The sequence below is a fragment of the Staurois parvus genome, unplaced genomic scaffold (assembly GCF_062004578.1).
Source record: "Staurois parvus isolate SC_StPar_1 unplaced genomic scaffold, SC_StPar_1.0 ptg000316l, whole genome shotgun sequence".
NCBI lineage: Eukaryota > Metazoa > Chordata > Amphibia > Anura > Ranidae > Staurois > Staurois parvus.
This window is the reverse complement of record NW_028318112.1, coordinates 96152-121032: the sequence shown is the minus strand read 5'-3', so window position 1 is coordinate 121032 and position 24881 is coordinate 96152.

Below are 24881 nucleotides of genomic sequence, written 5' to 3'. Positions count from 1 at the left end.
ATGCGGAAGCAATAGCCTGATGACGACGAGGCTGCCAAGTGCGATCAGCCTCATCATCATCAATTAGGGTCTCCGCCTCACTACTAGCCCCCTCGGCTGCGTGTGGGTCAGGAGACAGACCTGTCTCTAGACCGGCTACCGAGCCACTCTCCTCGCCACTACTTCTTCGCCTGGCTGCTGAAGAGGCGGATGTCTCCCCCCGTTCCTGACCGCCCTCTGTTAGCTCTTCCTCACTGTACAGTGGGGCTGAGCCCACAGCATGCGATACTTCACTTGGTGAGGGAACACCAAAGGACAGGGGCAGGTAGAGGACACGTGATTTCAGTGGGCTTGCTCCCGGGCCATGCCAACTAACGGTTGTGTCTGACGTACCCACCGACCGTTGGCTGTAGGTGTCAGAGGTGACCTGGGAAGAGGAAGACGACCGAGCCAACCAATCAATGACGGCAGGGTTGTCGGTGGAGACACGACCGCTGGATGACACCGGGAGCACTGGCCTCTGGCTGCGAATAGTGCTGCCTCGACCCCTTCCTCTGCTGCCACGTCTGCTCGCTCCTAAAACATTGCCTCCTCTGCCACTCCTATGCATGTTGTCTGACATACTCTTTAATTAAACGATTCTGTGTCCCTGAGTAACAATTCTGTGTCCCTCAGTAACAATTCTGTGTCCCTCAGTAACAATTCTGTGTCCCTGAGTAACAATTCTGTGTCCCTCAGTAACAATTCTGTGTCCCTCAGTAACAATTCTGTGTCCCTCAGTAACAATTCTGTGTCTGTCCCTCAGTAACAATTCTGTGTCTGTCCCTGAGTAACAATTCTGTGTCTGTCGCTCAGTAACAATTCTGTGTCCCTCAGTAACAATTCTGTGTCTGTCCCTGAGTAACAATTCTGTGTCTGTCCCTGAGTAACAATTCTGTGTCCCTGAGTAACAATTCTGTGTCCCTGAGTAACAATTCTGTGTCCCTCAGTAACAATTCTGTGTCCCTCAGTAACAATTCTGTGTCCCTGAGTAACAATTCTGTGTCCCTCAGTAACAATTCTGTGTCCCTCAGTAACAATTCTGTGTCCCTCAGTAACAATTCTGTGTCTGTCCCTGAGTAACAATTCTGTGTCTGTCGCTGAGTAACAATTCTGTGTCCCTCAGTAACAATTCTGTGTCCCTCAGTAACAATTCTGTGTCTGTCCCTGAGTAACAATTCTGTGTCTGTCCCTGAGTAACAATTCTGTGTCTGTCCCTGAGTAACAATTCTGTGTCCCTCAATAACAATTCTGTGTCCCTCAGTAACAATTCTGTGTTCCTGAGTAACAATTCTGTGTCTGTCGCTGAGTAACAATTCTGTGTCCCTCAGTAACAATTCTGTGTCTGTCCCTGAGTAACAATTCGGTGTCTGTCCCTGAGTAACAATTCTGTGTCTGTCCCTGAGTAACAATTTTGTGTCTGTCCCTGAGTAACAATTCTGTGTCCCTCAGTAACAATTCTGTGTCCCTGAGTAACAATTCTGTGTCCCTGAGTAACAATTCTGTGTCCCTCAGTAACAATTCTGTGTCCCTCAGTAACAATTTTGTGTCCCTCAGTAACAATTCTGTGTCTGTCCCTGAGTAACAATTCTGTGTCTGTCGCTGAGTAACAATTCTGTGTCCCTCAGTAACAATTCTGAGTCCCTCAGTAACAATTCTGTGTCTGTCCCTGAGTAACAATTCTGTGTCTGTCCCTGAGTAACAATTCTGTGTCCCTGAGTAACAATTCTGTGTCCCTCAGTAACAATTCTGTGTCCCTGAGTAACAATTCTGTGTCCCTCAGTAACAATTCTGTGTCCCTCAGTAACAATTCTGTGTCTGTCCCTGAGTAACAATTCTGTGTCTGTCGCTGAGTAACAATTCTGTGTCCCTCAGTAACAATTCTGAGTCCCTCAGTAACAATTCTGTGTCTGTCCCTGAGTAACAATTCTGTGTCCCTGAGTAACAATTCTGTGTCCCTCAGTAACAATTCTGTGTCCCTGAGTAACAATTCTGTGTCCCTCAGTAACAATTCTGTGTCCCTCAGTAACAATTCTGTGTCTGTCCCTGAGTAACAATTCTGTGTCCCTCAGTAACAATTCTGTGTCCCTCAGTAACAATTCTGTGTCTGTCCCTGAGTAACAATTCTGTGTCCCTCAGTAACAATTCTGTGTCCCTCAGTAACAATTCTGTGTCTGTCCCTGAGTAACAATTCGGTGTCTGTCCCTGAGTAACAATTCTGTGTCTGTCCCTGAGTAACAATTCTGTGTCTGTCCCTGAGTAACAATTCTGTGTCCCTCAGTAACAATTCTGTGTCCCTCAGTAACAATTCTGTGTCCCTGAGTAACAATTCTGTGTCCCTCAGTAACAATTCTGTGTCCCTGAGTAACAATTCTGTGTCCCTGAGTAACAATTCTTTGTCCCTGAGTAACAATTCTGTGTCCCTCAGTAACAATTCTGTGTCCCTCAGTAACAATTCTGTGTCCCTCAGTAACAATTCTGTGTCCCTCAGTAACAATTCTGTGTCTGTCCCTGAGTAACAATTCTGTGTCTGTCGCTGAGTAATAATTCTGTGTCCCTCAGTAACAATTCTGTGTCCCTCAGTAACAATTCTGTGTCTGTCCCTGAGTAACAATTCTGTGTCCCTCAGTAACAATTCTGTGTCCCTCAGTAACAATTCTGTGTCCCTGAGTAACCATTCTGTGTCCCTGAGTAACAATTCTGTGTCCCTCAGTAACAATTCTGTCTGTCCCTCAGTAACAATTCTGTCTGTCCCTGAGTAACAATTCTGTGTCCCTAAGTAACGTTTCTGTGGCCCTAAGTAACGGTTCTGTGGCCCTCAGTAACAAATCTGTGTCCCTCAGTAACAATTCTGTGTCTGTCCCTGAGTAACAATTCTGTGTCTGTCCCTGAGTAACAATTCTGTGTCCCTCAGTAACAATTCTGTGTCCCTCAGTAACAATTCTGTGTTCCTGAGTAACAATTCTGTGTCTGTCGCTGAGTAACAATTCTGTGTCCCTCAGTAACAATTCTGTGTCTGTCCCTGAGTAACAATTCGGTGTCTGTCCCTGAGTAACAATTCTGTGTCTGTCCCTCAGTAACAATTCTGTGTCTGTCCCTGAGTAACAATTCTGTGTCTGTCGCTGAGTAACAATTCTGTGTCCCTCAGTAACAATTCTGAGTCCCTCAGTAACAATTCTGTGTCTGTCCCTGAGTAACAATTCTGTGTCTGTCCCTGAGTAACAATTCTGTGTCCCTGAGTAACAATTCTGTGTCCCTCAGTAACAATTCTGTGTCCCTGAGTAACAATTCTGTGTCCCTCAGTAACAATTCTGTGTCCCTCAGTAACAATTCTGTGTCTGTCCCTGAGTAACAATTCTGTGTCTGTCGCTGAGTAACAATTCTGTGTCCCTCAGTAACAATTCTGTGTCCCTCAGTAACAATTCTGTGTCTGTCCCTGAGTAACAATTCGCTGTCTGTCCCTGAGTAACAATTCTGTGTCTGTCCCTGAGTAACAATTCTGTGTCTGTCCCTGAGTAACAATTCTGTGTCCCTCAGTAACAATTCTGTGTCCCTCAGTAACAATTCTGTGTCCCTGAGTAACAATTCTGTGTCCCTCAGTAACAATTCTGTGTCCCCGAGTAACAATTCTTTGTCCCTGAGTAACAATTCTGTGTCCCTCAGTAACAATTCTGTGTCCCTCAGTAACAATTCTGTGTCCCTCAGTAACAATTCTGTGTCCCTCAGTAACAATTCTGTGTCTGTCCCTGAGTAACAATTCTGTGTCTGTCGCTGAGTAATAATTCTGTGTCCCTCAGTAACAATTCTGTGTCCCTCAGTAACAATTCTGTGTCTGTCCCTGAGTAACAATTCTGTGTCCCTCAGTAACAATTCTGTGTCCCTGAGTAACAATTCTGTGTCCCTGAGTAACAATTCTGTGTCCCTGAGTAACAATTCTGTGTCCCTCAGTAACAATTCTGTCTGTCCCTCAGTAACAATTCTGTCTGTCCCTGAGTAACAATTCTGTGTCCCTAAGTAACGTTTCTGTGGCCCTAAGTAACGGTTCTGTGGCCCTCAGTAACAAATCTGTGTCCCTCAGTAACAATTCTGTGTCTGTCCCTAAGTAACAATTCTGTGGCACTAAGTAACGTTTCTGTGGCCCTAAGTAAAGTTTCTGTGGCCCTAAGTAACGTTTCTGTAGCCCTAAGTAACGTTTCTGTGGCCCTAAGTAACGGTTCTGTGTCCCTCAGTAACAATTCTGTATCCCTCAGTAACAATTCTGTGTCTGTCCCTCAGTAACAATTCTGTGTCCTTCAGTAACAATTCTGTGTCTGTCCCTGAGTAACAATTCTGTGTCCCTAAGTAACGTTTCTGTGGCCCTAAGTAACGGTTCTGTGGCCCTCAGTAACAAATCTGTGTCCCTCAGTAACAATTCTGTGTCTGTCCCTGAGTAACAATTCTGTGTCCCTCAGTAACAATTCTGTGTCCCTCAGTAACAATTCTGTGTCTGTCCCTGAGTAACAATTCTGTGTCTGTCGCTGAGTAACAATTCTGTGTCCCTCAGTAACAATTCTGTGTCCCTCAGTAACAATTCTGTGTCTGTCCCTGAGTAACAATTCGGTGTCTGTCCCTGAGTAACAATTCTGTGTCTGTCCCTGAGTAACAATTCTGTGTCTGTCCCTGAGTAACAATTCTGTGTCCCTCAGTAACAATTCTGTGTCCCTGAGTAACAATTCTGTGTCCCTGAGTAACAATTCTGTGTCCCTCAGTAACAATTCTGTGTCCCTCAGTAACAATTCTGTGTCCCTGAGTAACAATTCTGTGTCCCTCAGTAACAATTCTGTGTCCCTCAGTAACAATTTTGTGTCCCTCAGTAACAATTCTGTGTCTGTCCCTGAGTAACAATTCTGTGTCTGTCGCTGAGTAACAATTCTGTGTCCCTCAGTAACAATTCTGTGTCCCTCAGTAACAATTCTGTGTCTGTCCCTGAGTAACAATTCGGTGTCTGTCCCTGAGTAACAATTCTGTGTCTGTCCCTGAGTAACAATTCTGTGTCTGTCCCTGAGTAACAATTCTGTGTCCCTCAGTAACAATTCTGTTTCCCTCAGTAACAATTCTGTGTCCCTGAGTAACAATTCTGTGTCCCTCAGTAACAATTCTGTGTCCTTCAGTAACAATTCTGTGTCCCTGAGTAACAATTCTGTGTCCCTGAGTAACAATTCTGTGTCTGTCCCTGAGTAACAATTCTGTGTCCCTCAGTAACAATTCTGTGTCCCTCAGTAACAATTCTGTGTCCCTGAGTAACAATTCTGTGTCCCTGAGTAACAATTCTGTGTCCCTCAGTAACAATTCTGTCTGTCCCTGAGTAACAATTCTGTGTCCCTAAGTAACGTTTCTGTGGCCCTAAGTAACGGTTCTGTGGCCCTCAGTAACAAATCTGTGTCCCTCAGTAACAATTCTGTGTCTGTCCCTAAGTAACAATTCTGTGGCACTAAGTAACGTTTCTGTGGCCCTAAGTAAAGTTTCTGTGGCCCTAAGTAACGTTTCTGTAGCCCTAAGTAACGTTTCTGTGGCCCTAAGTAACGGTTCTGTGTCCCTCAGTAACAATTCTGTATCCCTCAGTAACAATTCTGTGTCTGTCCCTCAGTAACAATTCTGTGTCCCTCAGTAACAATTCTGTGTCTGTCCCTGAGTAACAATTCTGTGTCCCTAAGTAACGTTTCTGTGGCCCTAAGTAACGGTTCTGTGGCCCTCAGTAACAAATCTGTGTCCCTCAGTAACAATTCTGTGTCTGTCCCTAAGTAACAATTCTGTGGCCCTAAGTAACGTTTCTGTGGCCCTAAGTAACGATTCTGTGTCCCTCAGTAACAATTCTGTGTCCCTCAGTAACAACTCTGTGTCCCTCAGTAACAATTCTGTGTCCCTCAGTAACAATTCTGTGTCTGTCCCTCAGTAACAATTCTGTGTCTGTCCCTGAGTAACAATTCTGTGTCCCTAAGTAACGTTTCTGTGGCCCTAAGTAACAGTTCTGTGGCCCTCAGTAACAATTCTGTGTCCCTCAGTAACAATTCTGTGTCTGTCCCTAAGTAACAATTCTGTGTCCCTAAGTAACGTTTCTGTGGCCCTAAGTAACAGTTCTGTGGCCCTCAGTAACAATTCTGTGTCCCTCAGTAACAATTCTGTGTCTGTCCCTAAGTAACAATTCTGTGTCCCTAAGTAACGTTTCTGTGGCCCTAAGTAACAGTTCTGTGGCCCTAAGTAACGTTTCTGTGGCCCTAAGTAACAGTTCTGTGGCCCTCAGTAACAATTCTGTGTCCCTCAGTAACAATTCTGTGTCTGTCCCTAAGTAACAATTCTGTGTCTGTCCCTGAGTAACAATTCTGTGTCCCTAAGTAACGTTTCTGTGGCCCTAAGTAACAATTCTGTGGCCCTCAGTAACAATTCTGTGTCCCTCAGTAACAATTCTGTGTCTGTCCCTAAGTAACAATTCTGTGTCCCTAAGTAACGTTTCTGTGGCCCTAAGTAACAGTTCTGTGGCCCTAAGTAATGATTCTGTGTCCCTCAGTAACAATTCTCTGTCTGTCCCTAAGTAACAATTCTGTGTCTGTCCCTGAGTAACAATTCTGTGTCCCTAAGTAACGTTTCTGTGGCCCTAACTAACAGTTCTGTGGCCCTCAGTAACAATTCTGTGTCCCTCAGTAACAATTCTGTGTCTGTCCCTAAGTAACAATTCTGTGGCCCTAAGTAACGTTTCTGTGGCCCTAAGTAACAGTTCTGTGGCCCTCAGTAACAATTCTGTGTCCCTCAGTAACAATTCTGTGTCTGTCCCTAAGTAACAATTCTGTGGCCCTAAGTAACGTTTCTGTGGCCCTAAGTAACAGTTCTGTGGCCCTCAGTAACAATTCTGTGTCCCTCAGTAACAATTCTGTGTCTGTCCCTAAGTAACGATTCTGTGGCCCTAAGTAACGTTTCTGTGGCCCTAAGTAACGTTTCTGTGGCCCTAAGTAACGATTCTGTGTCCCTCAGTAACAATTCTTTGTCCCTCAGTAACAATTCTGTGTCTGTCCCTAAGTAACAATTCTGTGTCTGTCCCTGAGTAACAATTCTGTGTCCCTAAGTAACGTTTCTGTGGCCCTAAGTAACAGTTCTGTGGCCCTCAGTAACAATTCTGTGTCCCTCAGTAACAATTCTGTGTCTGTCCCTAAGTAACAATTCTGTGGCCCTAAGTAACGTTTCTGTGGCCCTAAGTAACAGTTCTGTGGCCCTCAGTAACAATTCTGTGTCCCTCAGTAACAATTCTGTGTCTGTCCCTAAGTAACAATTCTGTGGCCCTAAGTAACGTTTCTGTGGCCCTAAGTAACAGTTCTGTGGCCCTCAGTAACAATTCTGTGTCCCTCAGTAACAATTCTATGTCTGTCCCTAAGTAACAATTCTGTGGCCCTAAGTAACGTTTCTGTGGCCCTAAGTAACGTTTCTGTGGCCCTAAGTAACGATTCTGTGGCCCTAAGTAACGTTTCTGTGTCCCTAAGTAACGTTTCTGTGTCCCTAAGTAAAGTTTCTGTGGCCCTAAGTAACGTTTCTATGTCCCTAAGTAACGTTTCTGTGTCCCTAACTCTCTCCCTGAATACAGCCAGGTCTGCCTCTGTTGAATGACTGGAGGCAAATGGAGAATTCTAAAATGGCCGCCATTTATAGCTCGACCATTACACAGTGCTGGCTGGCTGGCTGCTGATTGGCTAATGCGATCACATGTCATGAATGAATGCATTATGGGTCAGCACGCCTTGTCTGCGCGCCTTCCCAGACATCCCCGCTCCGTCGCCGCACATGTCGCCGCCATTTTAGGAAAAATTTCGATTCGCGCATCCGAAGTCTGCTTATTTTCGGATTCGGCGAAATTTTTCTAATATTCGAAGTGAATTCCACTTCGCCTACTTCGATTCGCTCATCTCTAATTACAATCTCCAGAGCGACATTCTAATAAAGAAATTCCTAGACAAAGGTTACCCACACAAGCTAGTAGATGAGGCCCACTCCTACCGCAAGGGTAGACCCCAAACACACAATAGCACAGAGCCTCCCAACCAGGTCAGATTTATAACCAAATTCCACAACAACTTTCACAAAATGGAGTCTATCATCAATAGACATTGGCCGATACTACTACAGGATCCACATTTAATAGACATTTTAGATAAAAAACCAAAATACACTTGCCGCAAAGCCATCAACCTTAAAAACAAGATTGCCCCCAGTAAATACAACCCACCCACCAACACACCCAACACAATCTGCCTCATACCCATTGTCGGCATGTATAGATGCAACAAAGCGCTATGCAAAACTTGCCAATTCGTTAAACACGGACAAAAAAACTTCACCACAAAAGGAAAAACCTATTCATTCAAAGAATTTTACAACTGCTCCACTGATCATGTGATCTATTGTATATCCTGCCCTTGCGGCCTCCTATATGTGGGACGCACCATCAGACCCCTCCGCGCCAGGTTTGGCGAGCACAGACGTCTTATTGAAGATGGTAAAGACAAACATAGCGTCCCCCGCCACTTCCTTGAATATCACCAAAAATCCACTGATGGCCTACAAGTATGGGTCTTAGAATCCATACACAACAATCTCTCTGAGTATGATCGTTTCAAAAAACTCTGTTCACAAGAAACTTATTGGATGTTTACATTAGATACATTGTCCCCAGGTGGACTCAATGAGGAATTAGACATTAATACTATACTATAAACACTACAATCTCCCATTCACAGCCACTCAACACTCACAATGATACTTTCCCTTTTTTTTTTTTTTTTAAATCAAATTTTTTTATCGAATTTTTTATTGAATTTTTTTTCATTTTTTAATCCAATTTTTAGTTTATTATTTATAACTTTTTGTTCATTATTTATATTTTCTTCTATTTTTTACTATTTTTTACAATGTAATTTACTCTTTATAATGTCATTTGCATGTACTATTACCAATATGTTTATCATCCTACCATGTTAACACCCATTGTCAATATACCCGCTAGCAACATGTATATATGTTATAATTATTATGAAGCTCCTGTAGAGCCATAACCATATCCCACCTTGCAATCATGCTGTATTACCACTAAATATCTGCTCACTACTGTTACATAATTGATGTGCCAGTGCTGCAAGGTGAACATTTTACCCCACTAATCTCCCTGAATATAATTTTTTTTTTTTTCATTTTTTCATCATTTTTTTCATTTCATCATTTTTCTTTCGTCTTCTGTTTTCTTATTTATTACATCCTCTCTTTTTTCCATTTGGTTTCCTTTACCCCCCCATTTAACATCCATGACTTTACACTATTCACCTTACAGCAATGGTCAATCACTGGTTAATTGGTTAATTGATCAATTAGACTCACGTTCCCTCAATATTCACCCCTGTTCATCCACCTCCCCCTGCTTGAAAAAGGAGCGCACTTCCGCCTTCCACGGCCAGTGCATGCTCCGAAACGCGTCGCAGTGCACCCTGGGATCTGACGTCATCACGGCCACGTCGCCGCTACGTTCCAGCGTGCGTTCCATCCAGCTCTGAGGGAAGACCTGCACGCCGGCCGGCCTCACCACTGTTCCCCTCCAGCCGCACGCTGTTCCAGCCGATGGCTGACCTCCCCACATCGCAGTAAGATGACGGCTCTTCACCCGGGTTACCACCCCACCGTTAACTATTGTTAACCACGGTTTTTAAGCTAATGATTACTTCACACATGTGAGTGTTTCTACATTTAGACTTGAATAAAAAGACTTATTGCACTTAGAGGCGCTTCTCTCCTTTTTCTCTTTGCTGAGCAAAAATAAGGCTGACTCTCTAGCACTCACAGACTTTATAATGGCAACATTAATAGTTGCCACCTTTATCGGAGCGGGAACTGCCATTAAGATAATTGAGAGTGGCGTTTCTTAACCCTCTTCTTGACTTTTTTTGAAGGGTCCCCTGACCTCTTTAGAGACCCTCCTGCCTCCTCATCCTCCATGGAGGAAACAGGATCCTCAGATACCTCCTCCTCCTCCCCCGACAGAGTCCCAAACATGTTACCAAGGGCCACATCTCCCACCTCCAGAGAGGAGATAGACCCTGCAGGAGAGAGGACCGGCCTGTTATGCCTCCCCACCACCGACCACCCCTCCTCCACCTGGACCCCACCCTGCTCACCCTGAATAGGACCCTGGGACCCCTGAGGTTCCCTACTGAGCTTTTTCTCCTGCCTCAAACGGAGCAGAACCGGGGGAGCAGGCAGAGACGGCCTAGATTTTACATCCACCAACGCGGCCCCTCTGGCAGCCTCAGCCAACTTTTTCCCCTTACCAGGAGGGGGGACGGATTCAACAGGAGAAACTACCAGGACACTGACTGGGGTGGGGCTCAACCAGGGGAACTACCACAGAAGGGACAACTGAAGCCACCCCCACCTCTACCAAGGCCACTGCAGAGGCCGACTTGGCCCTCTCCACCTCCGCGGTGTCAATCCTGTCCAATTCGGCAGCGATTTCCACCACTGGGAGGTTGCGGAGTGCCTCTGGACACTGATTGTATGTATGGCCGAAGACCCCGCAGAGGTTACACCTCACAATGTTGCAATCTCTTGCCAGGTGACCAATTTCCTAGCAAAGAGAGCACCGTATAACCGGGCACGTGGCAGCAAAGTGCCCCTTTGCACCACACCGGTAGCATACCCGGGGCTGACCGGCATAGAAAACAACAATTCTATCCCTCCCCAAGAAAGCAGATGAGGGTATATGCTGAAGTATGTTGCCCTCTACTCTCAGACAGACGGTAGTTGTCCATCCACCTGTCCAGATCCCTTTCTCGTCTACCACCTTGCTGAGGGCCCCCATAACATCCCCATACCTCCCCAGCCACACTACAATATCTGACAGGGGGGATGGACTCATTTCTCACAAGTATGGTGACCTTTTTAATCACGTTCTGCCTTGATATTAATTTGGGTAAAAAACCCCACCAACCTGGGACTACGGATATAAATTGCCTCATAGCGTTGCCAAAAGAGATCCAGCTGCTCTGGCCTCACGAACGAGACATCGTACTCCCCTGTACACACAGGGACATTAAAAGCAAAAATATCTGCCGCCCTGAACCCCATCTCCAGGACGCGGTCTATTACCTCTTTTCTGCTTAAAGGGGGGCCCTCCCCTGACCATTTCAGTTGCACAACATTTCTCCTGGTCGCGGAGGTTGGCCATAAGTGGCCTAACTGATCCTTGCCCACCTCTTACTGCCGCTGTGTAGCTGATGACAGGCTTGGTCATAGAGGCACTTGCCTCAGGGGGAACTGGACCAGGGGGGGCCGAGAATGAATCACTGGGACCCGGGGGAACAGGGCCAGATAGAGCAGGGCCACCAGAGAGGGAGACTAGGGGTGCAAAACCCAAAAGAACCCTGACCAGGACCATCCCCACCAGAGCCCAGAAAAGCAGGGGATGAAGTGACCTGAACCTGGGGGCCTGAACCCATCAAAGGGGGACTCTGCAGGGCCTGACATATGGGCACCTGGATTTGCGGGGACAGAACCTCAGCAGGAGTGCCAGGAGCAATAGATTCCCCAGCAAGAGTAGCCCCCACCTTCAGAGGGGCGGGGCCTAACAGGACAGAGAGACCTACACAAACCGCCCCTTGCCCCACAGGAGAAGCCTGCACCATCGGCTCGGTCTCCCCACCGGAGATGTCTTTTGACTCCTTGCTGCCCGCTTTTGCAGAGTCCTGCAGCACTTCCCCGATCACCGGTATACCGTCCTTCACCAGAACGGAGCTCCCCAAGGAGCTCAGGATCCTCTTTAACTGCAAAAACACAGCGCGTTCCTTCCGCACCAGCTTGGCCGACATCTGTGATGTATCCTCCTCCTCACTTCCGGAATCCTTTCGAGGTGAAGCGGAAGCGGTCACCTCTCAATCCCAGCTCCTCTTACTGGACAAAGCACAACTCCCCATCCGACTCCACCTCCTCCACACGTGATCCCCAATCCACACTCCGCTGCCCGAGGGGGAGGGAGTCCGAACCACCCACGGCCTCGGCTTCCTCCATTTCTGGCAGCGCCATTTCCAAACTTGGTGCAGCGAGCTCAGCCAGCTCCTGCACCGGCACACCTCCAGTCACCGGCTCACCCCCGATCATCGGTTCACCTCCCATCACTGGCTCACTTCCTGTCACCGGCTCATCAGATGACTCCTCCATAGAGGAGACCATATCCATGGGACCTCTTGCTGCTGCAACGCTCCTATTTCTTGCTGCTTTAAAGTGGCTGTCATTAGCATACTTTTCTTTCAGAGCTCCACTCTTCTTTTTAAGTGCCGCCACATACTTTGTTTGCAGAGAGACCCTCTGCTCTAAGGCCTCCAGGCTAGGCTTCATCACCTGTCTCTTGGTGCTCCACACACGGTCATAACTGGAATGCAGCTTTTTAAGCTCCAGACTTAATTTGACCAATTTGGCCTCCTCCTTCTCTACCGTCTTAATCCGAGCGACCACACGGTCTCTGTATTCCGCACAACCCTCCCCCTTCTTGGGGGCCGCTCCCAGGTCCTCTATAGGTGTTATGCAGGGACCGGTACTAAGCCCCTCAGGGGGCTTTCCTCCAGCAGGGCCAGGCCCAGGAGCAGACATCCTTCCTAGGCTGGCTGGGACACTCAAGCCCCCGGCTTTTCAGGCCTTCCCGGAACTCAGCAGAGCTCTCCAACTTGCGACCACACCCGTCAGGAAAGGAGATATTTTATTTGTAATTTGTGCTTACAAACCAATCCAGCATTACTTTTTCTACGAAAGATAAATATGAATAAATAAATATAAACATAAGCATATCCTTCATGCAGAAAACGTAACAGTCCAGGAACTTCCTGGAAGAAAAGAAAGCCTTTAAGCCTACAACACAAAAGTCCATACCTGGGAAAAAAACACAGAAAACCAGGCTTTTATGGCCTGCAACAGATAAGTCCATACCTGGAAAAGAAACACGGAAAACAAGGCCTTTATGGCCCAGAGAGCATAATATTTGGATGCGAGAAGAAAACTTCCTGCTTACTGCAAGAACACTTAGAAGTCATAAAACAGTATAGAAAAATGACTTTTTAACAGGCCTTTATGGCCAAGACACAAACTATATACAATTTCCATCCTCCACAAATGGCCTTTATGGCCAAACACTACAAGATTTTACTACAGCTAAGCTTGCTGACTTAGAAAAAACCAAAACATTATATACATACCCTAAAGAAGATTAAGAAACACAGATTTTCAGTACCTGCAGCCTTCCATCAAAAGAAACATACTTCCAAAATCTAGGGGGGTGATAAAAGGAAAATAGGGACAGATACCACCACCCGAGATCAACAGGCAGCAGCTACAGGCCTGATGTTCCTCCACGCCTCCATCCAAGCCTTTCGCCGTCACCTGTCTTTCTCAAGGCCCCGAATCTTCCCAACCTCACCAAGAATGCCACACACCACCACCTGGACGGGGAGGACTTTCTGTCGGATGGAGACCTGACACCGTGCATTCCACATGTAGTAACGGAGTACTAAGCTGACTAAGAACAAAGTGTCTAAATCAAAATCCAGACGACTTTCGAATGCTCCATACACCCACTCCGCATAAGACATGCGGTGCAGGAAAGTAACACCCAGAGCCCCACCCACCTCTTTATACACCTCTACATTAAAGGGGCACTGAAGCAAGAAGTGGTCCATAGTTTCCACTTCACCCTGACACTCCGACCTCGGACAACCACGGTCATCCAGAGGACGGTACTTCAAGTTACCCCTCACGCAGAGCCTACCATGGAAAGCGAGCCAGGCCTGGTCCCTAAACTTCCAGGGAATCCGGTCTAGATTTATCAAACATAAACCCTCCCTCATGATATGGCCTGGGCAATCTTTCAAGGCCAACGGCGCATGGAAAGCGGTCGCCACAATCCTCTCACCCAGGAGCCTCCTAGGGAGGGATCTGATCTCTACCGTCACATGCCACCACCGGAGTAACTTCAGGCACGGGGTGACATAAGCCGGGAGCTTACCGTGCTTGACCTGCAGGCTTCTCGCTGGCCCGCCACTCTCCCAACTGCTCAGAAAGGGTCTAAACCAAGTCCGAAACAGCCCTACCCATGCAGGTGGTCTCTCTGCCAGCATGTTACCAAAATTATGTTTCAAGAACATCAGAGAGAAGAAAACTATTGGGTTGACCATACCTAGGCCACCCTCGCGCCTGGATGAGTAGGTTACATCCCGCCTGACAAGGTTCAGCCTGTTCCCCCATAACATCTGGAAGAAACAGCTGTAAATCCTCGTATAGAGCGACTCTGGCAAGAGGCAAACAAAACTGACATACAAAAACACAAGGACCAGGAAAGTCTTGATCAGGTCAACCATTTCCCTCAAGGAGAGCCGCCACCCCTTCTAGCATCTCACCTTGGCCTCAGCATTGGACAGCTTGGCCTCCCAATTTGACTTGCTGTAATCAGCAGGGCCGAAATTGATGCCTAACATTTTCACACTCTGCTGAGGCACTGGGAAGGTGTCCGGAAGTCAGAAGCTCTCACCCTCCCCACCCATCCAGAGAACTTCACATTTGTCCTGATTGACCTTGGAGCCAGATGCCTCGGCATACTGATCCATCACCGAGACAACCTCCTGCGCCTCCCCAGTCCCGGAGATGAAGACAGAAACGTCATCAGCATAGGCAACAACTCTCAGGGGCGGATCCCCAGTAGCACCCACCGGCACCCCACCCAACGCCCCACCATCTAGCCACCTGACGAAGGGGTCGATAGCAAAAGCGTAGAGCAGAGGGCTCAGCGGGCACCCCCGATCCAACCCCAAAAGGCCGCCCAACCCAACCATTCACCAACATGAAGCTCTCAGCCTCCCTGTATAACGTTTTCAGCCAGCCAATGAACCTCCCATCCAAACTGTACCGGTCCAGGAGATGCCAGAGGTACTCGTGATTGACTCGGTCAAAGGCCTTTGCCTGGTCCACAGCCAGCAGAAACTTTCCCCATCCCTCAGCCTTACACCGTTCCAGAGCCTCCCGGACAGCTAACACTGCTGTGAAGGTACTCCTGCCCTGAACCGAGCAATGCTGCTGACGAGAAATCAAGTCATCTGCCACCGACGACAAGCGCCAGAACAAGATCTTAGCCAGAACCTTTCTATCGACATTGAGAAGGCTAATGGGGCACCAGTTCTCAATAGTCGAAGGATCCTTACCCTTTGACAGGAGAATCACTGCAGACTGCCTCATGGAGGGAGGGACCCCTCACCCAGACAGCAGTTGTAAACCTCCGCAAGGTGAGGTGCCAAGCTGGACTTAAAGGTCTTAAAAAACTCAGCTGTCAAACCATCTGGCCCAGGAGTCTTTTTAATGGCCAGACTGTCAATGGCTTTGATCACCTCTTCTGCAGTAATTTCCCCAGTCAAACTTGCAGGCGAGACATTACCTTCCAGACCCAAGACTCCAAAAAGCTCAACATCCTTGTCCGGTCGAGGTGCTTCCCACTCAGCAAGTCCACATAAAAGGACCTAGAGACTTCCAGAATCCCTGACCTGGATCTCGTCAGAGACCCCGTACCATCCCTCAGGGCAGAGACCATCTTAAATGCTGCACCCTGTTTGCAGTTCTCAAAAGGGTCTGTAACATACCGCCTGACAGCACCTCTATCAGTCCCCCGGTAGAGCCTCCCCAGAGTGCGAAGTCTAAGCACCGGACCATTTGTTCACCAGGGCCCCTGATGGTGGGGATGGACTTGGAGCGCTCCGGTACCAGGTCGCAACTACCAGGTATCTCCAACAGGGGTAGAGGAGTCTGACAGGGGCTCCAGAGAGCTAGGAGTCTGATGTAAGGGAGCCTAGTGATCCCTGCAGGGTGGGTGGATGGATGAGCTAAATCAGAGTCATGCAGGCCGGGTCGGTAACTAGCGGATCGGTAAGGTACAAAACGGTAGGCAAAGGATAGTCGGGTCACACGCAGGGTCAATACCAGGAAGACAGATCTAAACGGGAACATCCAGGAGCAGAGTCAGGCAAGCCAAGGGGTCAGGACGGGAGAAGGCAACAAGGTCAAAACAATCCAGATCAGAAGTACTCACACACAGGTAACAGGATACAAAGACCATTCGGCAACAAGTGTCTGTGCAGGGCTAGTTTAAATAGCCCGCCCTGCACCTGATAGGCGTAGCCTGGGTCCCAGTGCCTGCCTAGTACTGTCCAGATGACGGGTGCGCCTGGGTCCTAGTGCCCTGTCACCTATACGTCTCGGCAGACACCTACGCATATGTAGACCCATGCGTCGCGATGGTTCCTGACAGGGTCGGGCAAGTGGTACTTCCCATAATCCCTCTCCAGAACCAAAGAGGCACGCCGGTCATATTGGTACTCCCTGAGGAGAAGCTTGACCTCCGAGATTGCCCCAGAATCTCCACCGCTAGAAACAAGGCGGTCGAGCTTCCTCCGCAACTGTTGGTAGGCGATGTACTTATAAAATTGCTTTCTTTTTCCTATGGCCTTGAGAAACCTGCCAATCCGCACCTTAGTAAGCTCCCACCACTCCGACTTACTGTTGTAGAAATCCAGCACGGTCTCCTAGGCCTGAAAGAACTCCTCAAAAGATTGTCTCACCTCCTCGTCTTCCAGCAGAACCGAATTCAACCTCCAGATGCCCTTCCCTCTCAGCGGCGTGTCTAAAACATTCAAAGCTACAGTAAGCATAAGGTGATCAGAAAACGCCCCGCCTGAAGGGGAGGACTTTCTGCCGGATGGAAACCTGACACCGTGCATTCCATGTGTAGTAACGGACCACTAAACTAACTAAAAACAAGGGTCCAAATCAAAACCTAGGCAGCTTTCGAATGCTCCATACACCCACTCTGCATAACTCATGCAGTGCAGGAAAGAGACACCCAGAGTCCCACCCACCTCTTTATACACTTCCACATTAAAGGGCCACTGAAACAAGAAGTGGTCCATAGTTTCCACCTCACCCCGACACTCCGACCTCGGACAACCACGGTCATCCGGAGGACGGTACTTCAGGTTACCCCTCACGTAAAGCCTGCCATGGAAAGCGAGCCAGGCCTTGTCCCTAAACTTCAAGGGAATCCGATACAAATTTATTAAGCGTAAACCCTCCCTCATGATATGGCCTGGGCAATCTTTCAAGGCCAGCGGCGCATGGAAAGCAGTCGCCAGAATCCTCTCACCCAGGAGTCTCCTAGGGAAGGACCTGACCTCCTCCGCCAACACATGCCACCGCCGGAGTAACTTCAGGCACGGGGCCACATAAGCCGGGAGCTTACCGTGCTTGACCCGCAGGCTTCTCACTGGCCCGCCACTCTCCCAACTGCTCAGAAAGAGCCTAAACCAGATCTGGAACAGTCCTACCCATGCAGGTGGTCTCTCTGCTAGTATATTGCCAAAATTATGTTTCAAGAACATCAGAGAAAAGAACACAATTGGGTTGACCATTCCTAGGCCACCCTCCTGCCTGGATGAGTAGGTCACATCTCACCTAAGGTTCAGCCTATTCCCCAATAACATCTGGAAGAAGCAGCTGTAGATCCTAGTATAGAGCGACTCTGGCAAGAGACAAACAAAGCTGACATACAAAAAGATGGGAACCAGAAAGGTCTTGATTAAGTTGACCCTTTCCCTTAAGGAGAGCCGCCACCCCTTCCAGCACCTCACCTTGACCTCGGCATCAGACAACCTAACCTCCCAATTTGACTTGCTGTAATCATCAGGGCCAAAATTGATGCCTAAAATTTTTATACTCTGCTGAGGCACCGGGAAGGTGTCCAGAAGTGGGAAGCTCTCACCCTTACTACCCATCCAGAAAATTTCACATTTATCCTGGTTGACCTTGGAACCAGACGCCTCAGAATACTGGTCCATCACTGAGACTACCTCCTGCGCCTCCCCCGTCCCAGAGATGAAAACAGAAACATCATCAGCCTAGGCAATGACCCTCAGGGACGGACCCCCAGGGGCACCCACCGGCACCCCACCATCTAACCTCCTGACGAAGGGATCGATGGTGAAAGCATAGAGCAAGGGGCTCAGCGGGCACCCCTGGCGCACCCCGGATCTGACCCCAAAAGGCCGCCCAACCCAGCCATTCACCAACATGAAACTTACAGCCCCTCTATACAACGTCTTAAGCCAGCCAATGAACCTCCCCTCTAGGCCATACCGGTCCAGGAGGTGCCAGAGATACTCATGATCAATCTGATCAAAGGCCTTTGCCTGGTCCACTGCCAGCAAATACTTCCCCCAGCCCTCAGCCTTACACCGCTCCAGAGCCTCCTGGACAGCTAACACCGCTGTAAAGGTACTCCTGCCCTGGATGAGCAATGCTTCTGCCGTGAAAGCAGACTGTCTGCCACTGACGACAAGCGCCAGAACAAGATCTTTGCCAGAATCTTTCTATTGACATTGAGAAGGCTGATGGGGCGGCAATTCTCAATAGCCGACGGATCCTTACCTTTTGACAAGAGAATTACAGCAGATTGCGTCATGGAGGGAGGGACCCCTCATCCAGAAAGCTATTATAGACCTCTGCAAGGTGGGGCGCCAAGCTAGACTTAAAAGCCTTAAAAAACTCAGCTGTCAAACCGTCAGGTCCGGGAGTCTTCTTGATGGCCAGACTGTCAATAGCTTTGGTCACCTCTTCTGCTGTATTTTCCCCTGTCAAACTTGCCGCCCGGACGTTACCATCCAGACCCGGTGCAAATTCCAAAAAGCTCGACATCCTTGTCCGGTCGAGGCGCTTCTCACTCAGTAAGTCCTCATAAAAGGACCTAGAGACCTCCAGAAGTCCTGACCTGGATCTCGTCAGGGACCCCGTGCCATCCCTCAGGGCAGAGACCGTCTTAATCGCTGCACCTTGTTTGCAGTTCTGGAAAGGGTCGGGCGAGTGGTATTTCCCATAATCCCTCTCCAGAACCAAAGAAGTACGCCGGTCATACTGGTACTTCCTGAGGAGAAGCTTGACCTCCGAGATTGCCTCAAAATCTCCACCACTAGAGACAAGGCGATTGAGCCTCTTCCGCAACCGTTGGTAGGCGATGTATCTATCAAACTGCCTTCTTTTTCCTATGGCCTTGAAAAACCTGCCAATCTGCACCTTAGTAAGCTCCCACCACTCCGACTTACTGTCGCAGAAATCCAGCACAGTCTCCTGTGCCTGAAAGAACTCCTCAAAAGATCGTCTCACCTCCTCGTCTTCCAGCAGAGATTAATTGATTCTCCAGATGCCCTTCCCTCTCAACGGCGTGTCTAAAACATTCAAAGTCACAGTAAGCATAAGGTGGTCAGAAAACTCCACCGCCCGACACTCTGGTGCCGAGAAGGCAGAGTCCTCCTTCAAAAAACCTGTCTATCCTACTCTGACTATTACCTCTCCTAAACGTGAAACCCGTGCTGTCTGGTCTGCTCTTAACCAAGGAATCCACCAGACCTGCTTCCCTAACTATAGCATTCAAAAAAACGCTATCATATCCCAGCCTGTCATTGGAGCCCCTCCTGTCCTTAAGCTTAGTTATGGTGTTAAAATCACCTCCAAAGACCACGAACCGGGATGTAAAAAGGAAAGGCTTGATCTTTGTGAAGAGGCATTTCCTGTCCCACTTGGACTGTGGTCCATAAATATTAATTAGGCGCAGTTCCTGCCCCCTCACAAAGACATCTAGGATCAAACATCTTCCAATCTCCACCTCAATGACCCGCCGGCACGTTACCATGCCGGTAAAAAGCACCGCAACTCCGCTGTAAGGCTCAGCCACAAGAGACCAGTAGGAGGGCCCTCTCCTCCACTCCCGCTTGGCCAGATGTATATCAGCCAAGCTGGACAACCTGGTCTGCAAAAACAAAATATCAGCATCCATACCACTGATCAAAAATAAAGCTGTTTCTCTAGCACCTACAGACCTCAGGCTGGCAACATTAATTGTTGCCACCTTTATCGGAGCGGGAACTGCCATTCAAGATAATTGAGAGAGGCGTTTCTTAACCTTCTTCCTGGACTTCTTAACAGGGTCTCTAGACCTTTTTAAAGATCCACCTTCCTCATCCTCCATCGGAGAAGTTGGATCACCAGAGTCCCCTCCCTCCTTCCCCGATAGAGCCTCAAACTTATTTTCCAGAGCCAGGTCCTCCACCTCCAGGGAGGAGACCGACCCAGCAGCGGAAAGAATAGGCTTGTTCTGCTTTCCCACAACCGATCACCCTCCCTCCTCCTGCACCCCATCTGACCCACCCGGTGGCGGGACCCTGGACTCCTTGGGAGCCCTCCTCAGGGACCTTACCCCGACGTAAGGGAAGGAGAACCGGGGGAACGGGCACAGACGGCCCGGGCCTAACTCCCACCACCCCCGCCCCATTGGCAGCTTCCACCAATTTCAACTTTCTCCTGGGAGGAGGGACAGGAACAGCAAGAGGGACCACAGGGGACCGGACCATAGTAGGTTCAGCAGAGGAGACAGATACAGTAGGGGCAGCAGAAACCTCCCCCACCTCCATTGAGGCTGCCACAGAGGCCAAACTGGCCTTTTCTGCCGTTATTGACGCCTCTTCGGCATCTATCCTATCTAGCTCCGCTGCTATCTCCTCATCTGGCAAATTATGAAGGGCCTCTGGGCACTGACTATAAGAATGGCCGAGAGTTCCACAAAGATTGCAACGTACAATATTGCAATCTCTGGCCAAATGGCCGATCTCCTGACACAAGGAGCACCGTATGACCTGCCATGTGGCCGCAAAGTGCCCCTTGCCCCCACAGCGGTGGCACACCCGCGCCTGACCGGCATAGAATATTATGAGCCTGTCAATTCCAAGAAAGGCAGAGGGGGGGATGTGCTACAGCACATTGCCCACCACTTGCAACCGCACCGTAGCCATCCACCCACCCGTCCAAATCTTCCTATCGTCCAAAATTTTGGATAGGGGCCCCAAAACATCCCCATACCTCCTCAGCCAACCCACAATATCAGAGGCCAGGACAGACTCATTCCTGACCAGTATCATGACCTTCTTGATCACGTTCTGCCGGGAGATGAGCTTCGGGTTAAGGCCGACACAATTGGGGCTATGTATGTAAATTTCCTCAAACCTCTGCCAGAAGAGATCCAGCAGTGCTGGTCTCATAAAGGACACATTATATTCTCCCGAACCCACAGGAGCAATGAAGGCATAGATGTCAGTAGCCTGAAATCCAATTTCCAGGACCCTATCTATGACCTCCCTTCAGCTTAGAGGGGGGCCCACTCTGGTCTACTTTAGTTGGACTACATTCTTCCGTACCGCCAAGGTTGGAAGATTCCCAGCCCGCCCTTGGGGAGGCCCAACCTGGCTTTGGCCACCTCTCACAGCTGCCCAGTAGCTCAAGGCGGGCTGGACCACCGGAGGGCCCACCACAGAGGCACCTGGAAACCAGGGGGCCGCACCTGGGGCGGCAGGACCTAGGGGGACAGGCCCAGGTATAACAGGACCAGAAGGGCCTTGAGGACCAGCATTTACAGGGGGGGGCCCATCAGCGCCTGACCTGGGGAAACAGGAACATCAGCAAGGGGACCTGGGGGGGTAGGCGACACACCAGGAACCACTTCAGCCCCCAAAGGGGCGGGACCACACGGGACCTGGGCCAGAGGGGCCGAGGAGACGGGACACCCACCCCCTGGCCTGCAGAAGGGTTCAGCGCCCCAGACACACCTACACATACTTTACCAGCCACCCCTGAGTCCTTGGGTGCGCCACCAGATCTGGCAGAGTCCCGCACAGAATCCCCGGTCAGCGGCTCACCTGCCTTTGCCAGCAGTCCAAGTTCCACCGAGCTGGAAATGCGCTCCAGTTTGACATATGCTGCCCACTCCTTCAGAACCGGCTTCGCCGGTTTGCGCGGCACTATGTCATCCACTTCCCCTTCTGAGTCGTCTGACGTAAACCGAAAGTGATCCGCATGTAACCCCGGCTCCACTTCCGCCGAAAAACTCAGCGCTCCGGCCTCCTCCATCAGAGTTCCCCAAACAGCGGACCGCTGACCCGGAGGAGGGAGTCCGAGACTCCCGCGTCAGCAGCATCTTCCTTAACTGGAGCCGCCATTTGCTGAGAGGATGCAGCGGGCCCAGCCTGCCCCTGCACTGGCTCACCTTCCTTCACTGCTGAGACGTCTGATAGCTCCTCCATGGAGGAGACCTCTTCCACTGGGCCCCTTGCCACAGCCACGCTCTTGCTCTTTGCAGCCTTGAAGCGGGTCTCGTTCTGATACCTCTCCCTCAGCACTCCACTTTTCTTTTTCAGGGCTGCCACGTACTTGCTTTGGAGGGCCACCCGCTTTTCCAATGCCTCCAGGCCCGGCTTCATCAACGGACGTTTTGAGCTCCAGGCTCTGTCATATGATTGACGGAGCTTTTTGAGCTCCAGACTCAATTTCCCCAACTTTGTTTCCTCCTTCTCAATCATCCTGACACGGTCGCCACCCGGTCGTGGTAAGGGCTGTAATCCTCCCCCTTCCCTGGGGCTGTTCCTATGGCTAGAATATCAGGACCGGTACTAGGCCCCTCTAGGGGCATATCAACGCTGAACCCAAGCCCAGGATCCGCCATCCTCCCTGGGCTTGAGCAGGGCACTTTAGCCCCAGGCTTCTCGGGCCTTCCTGGAGCTCAGCAGAGCAGCTTTCCACACGGTGTCAGGAAAGGAGATATTTTATTAAAAATAAAATCTCGCAATCAGCATGCTTTTTTTTACAAAAGTACAAAAATACAAAAGAACAAATACAAGACTTCATACAGCAATCAATTAACTGGAAAAAGGAAACTGAATATACTTCCATACAATTAGATTACACCATTAAAGATGGGAAACAAAAAACTTAAGCCCCTATGGCCCTAATATCTGGAAAAACAGCACTTTTGTGTATAAGGTCTACCTGACCCAACATCATCATCACAAAAAAAAAAAACACAATATAATAAGGGAAAAAATAAAAAACCTGAAGCTTCTACTGCCCCACAAATATACTTATTTTCATTTATAGTCCTTGTGGCCTCCATCAGCCACCAAAGGAACACACATATTGCTTAAAGAAAAACAGAACATACTTAGGCCTTTAAGGTCTACTACTAGGCATTAGTTCAACATCTCTCTGTAGGGAAAACAAACAACGGCTTTTATAGCCTATAAGAAAAATCTCTACATATCTACTTAACAAAAACTAAGAAATCAGACCTTCAGGTGCACATAGCCATTCTTCAAAAGACCTTCCAACCAAAATCTAGGGGAGTGAAGGAAAAGGAAAAACAGGAAAGCAAGCTCACCAAGAGATCAACAGATTGCAGCTACAGGCCTGCTATTCCTCCACGCCTCTATCCAGGCCCTTCGCCGCAACCTGTCTTTCTCTAGACCCCGAATCTTCCCTACCTCACCAAGGATGTCACACACCACCACTTGGACAGGAAGGACTTTCTGCCGCAGGGAAACCGGACACCGTGCATTCCATGTGTAATAACGGGTCACTAGACAAACTAGAAAAAGAGTGTTTAAATCAAGGCCAGTATGACTTTCCAATGCCCCATATAACCACTCTGCATACAACATGCAGTGCAGGAAGGGGATGTCTAGAGCCCTCCCCACCTCTTTATACACTTCTCTGTTGAAGGGACACCGAAGCAAGAAGTGGTCCATAGATTCTACCTCGCCCCCACACTCCGTCCTCGGACAACCACGGTCATCCGGAGAATGGTACTTCAGGTTTTCTCTCACATAGAGGAACACAAGCCAGGCCTGGTCCCTAAACTTCAAGGGAATCCTTTCCATATTTAACAAACGTAGCCCCTCCCGCAAAATATGGCCTGGGCAATCCTTCAAGGCCAATGGTGCACGAAACGCACGACCCTCAAAGGCAGCTCACCAGTAGCGCCCACTGGCACCCCACCCAATGCCCCGTCATCTAGCCTTCTAATGAAGGGGTCGATGGCAATGGCATAGAGCAGAGGGCTTAGCGGACACCCCTGGCCCACCCCCGAGCGGACCCCAAATGGTCACCCAATCCAACCATTGATCAACAAGAAGCTCTCAGCCCCTTTGTACAAAGCCTGAAGCCATCCAATGAACCTCCCCTCCAGGCCATACCTGTCAAGGAGATGCCAGAGCTACTTGTGGTCGACCCAATCAAAAGCCTTTGCTTGATCCAACGCCAGCAAGTACTTCCCACAGCCATCAGCCCTGCACCGCTCCAGAGCCTCCCAGACAGCCAACACAGCTGAAAATGTACTCCTGCCCTGGACTGATCAGTGCTGCTGCTGTGAAAGTAGACCATCTGCCACTGACGACAAGCGCCAGAAAAGGATCTTGGCCAGGATCTTTCTATCGACATTGAGCAGGCTAATGGGGCGCCAATTCTCAATCATCGTAGGATCCTTACCTTTTGAGAGCAAGATCACAGCTGACCTCCTCATGGAGGAAGGGAGCGAACTAGGTGAGGTGCCAAGCTAGATTTGAAAGTCTTAAAAAACTCCGCTGTCAAACCATCTGGCCCTGGTGTCTTTTTAATGCACAGACTGTCTATCGCTTTGGCAACCTCTTCAGCTGTGACCTCACTTGTCAAGCTTGCGGATGGGGTGTTATTCTCCAAACCGGTGGATTTGGGGTGACCCCCAATTGTGAATCACACCATTCCTGTGAGTCTGCCGCAACACCGGATGTCGCCATAACCGATGACCAGACCTGCTACTACGGATTATATATACATACAATGCTCAGATTGTATGTACTTCTGGTAAGTGCATTACTGTACAACTTCACGGCAGAGATTATTTATCACGGAACATCGAGTGTTGT